The sequence below is a fragment of the Macrobrachium rosenbergii genome, chromosome 31, assembly GCF_040412425.1.
Source record: "Macrobrachium rosenbergii isolate ZJJX-2024 chromosome 31, ASM4041242v1, whole genome shotgun sequence".
Taxonomy (NCBI): Eukaryota; Metazoa; Arthropoda; class Malacostraca; order Decapoda; family Palaemonidae; genus Macrobrachium; species Macrobrachium rosenbergii.
Genome location: NC_089771.1, coordinates 16,178,094 through 16,179,885, shown reverse-complemented (window position 1 = coordinate 16,179,885; position 1,792 = coordinate 16,178,094).

Below are 1,792 nucleotides of genomic sequence, written 5' to 3'. Positions count from 1 at the left end.
TGTGGAGGGCTCCTGATTTCTGAAACACCTGGTATTTGTAATGGCGCCTATCAAAGTGTGTTTTATGAATCTTAAGCAGCTGCATTTTGTGTAAGGTAAAGTGAATTTTACTTATTATTACTGTGGTGTAATAAGATGTGACAAGGATTTTTGTAGTTTTTGGTAACACATTTTATATGGTGGTGATTTAACATTTCTTTACTTGTGATTTGAGTATTTCTTAATAACTTATGTACATACCTGATTCAAATTTTCATTTACTAGATTTTCTTTTTTAAATCTTGAGTAATTCTTGATAGTTTAAATTTTGCTTGATTTATTTAATTTCTTGATAAATTGACCTTTGTAATTTAACTTAGGAATTAATTAAATTTTGTGTTATTTTCAAGTAATAGTAATTTTTTTCAGATTATGAATTCTAATAATAATTTTTTTTATTTAAAAATAAATTTTTGTATTTAAAATTTTCAAAAACAGTGCTTCATTTATTGACCACCGGTGAATAGGAATAATTGTGTGCATAAGGCAAAGTGATAAACATGTTTTGTTCCTTTAGGTTTGCTGAAATGAATTAAGACCAGAGAAACAGTTAAAGTTGTTTGATGGAGTGATGCCCTTTTACTTTAGTATATTTCTTGTTTATTTGTTGATACCTCACAACTGTTCTGATAAACTTAGTCTGATTTTTCATGTGATCGATAAACTTTTAAGGATCACTGTCACCTTTAGAGCAATTAGTCGTAATTTTTATTGTTATGGCTGCTGAAGTGATGTAAAATTTTGAATTCTGTGATTATGGTGTAATAACCAGGTACTTTGGAACACATCTTGACAATATATATATATATATATATATATATATATATATATATATATATATATATATATATATATATATATATATATATATATATATATATATATATATATATAAAAAGAAAAAGTAATACTGTAGATGACTCATTCCTATTGATGCAAAATTTACATAAATATGAATCCCTTTTACCTCTACACACCAGATGTGACTTAATATATATCTGATTTCCATCTAAGTGCTCCAGATTCAGTGAAGAAATTATGACATAATTTATTAAGGTTCTTATCAGTTTGAAAGGTTAATTTCACGTTTAATGTTCAGAAGCTCGATGAGAATTTTCCATAGCTTTGGTCGAATGGGCAGTTTAACCTATATTTTTCTTTTCATGCGACTTCATTTCATACGAATTTCTATCAGCAGGTGTCTGTATTCACAGAGAAATAAAAAGGTAGTCAGGCTCTCTATATGAACGTTGAAGATCGTAAACTAAACCTTTGCTATACAAATGTTCGTAAAGGCCATGGATATTATTAGCCTGAGAAAGTCACAGTGATTGCTGATGATAGTAATTAAGATCAAGAATATTTGATGGACGAGTATTAGGAAGTGATACGATATTACAAAAGTTAAGTATACCTTAGTTTTACCAGATCACTGAGCTGATTAACAGCTCTCCTAGGGCTGGCCCGAAGGATTAGACTTATTTTACGTGGCTAAGAACCAATTGGTTACTTAGCAACGGGACCTACAGTTTATTGTGGAATCCGAACCACATTATACGATATTACAGAAATGCAGCGATATGAAGTAAAGTATTAATAAAACTTATAGTTAACGAGTTTTTAAGTAGACAAATATTACTAATAGTTAATCGAATTCGCTTGGTAAAGTTTAACCAATCAATTTACCGTGGCAAAATTAACCAAATTTGGATCTGATCTGGAAATCTAGAAGAATTTGTCTATTTTTAAAGTC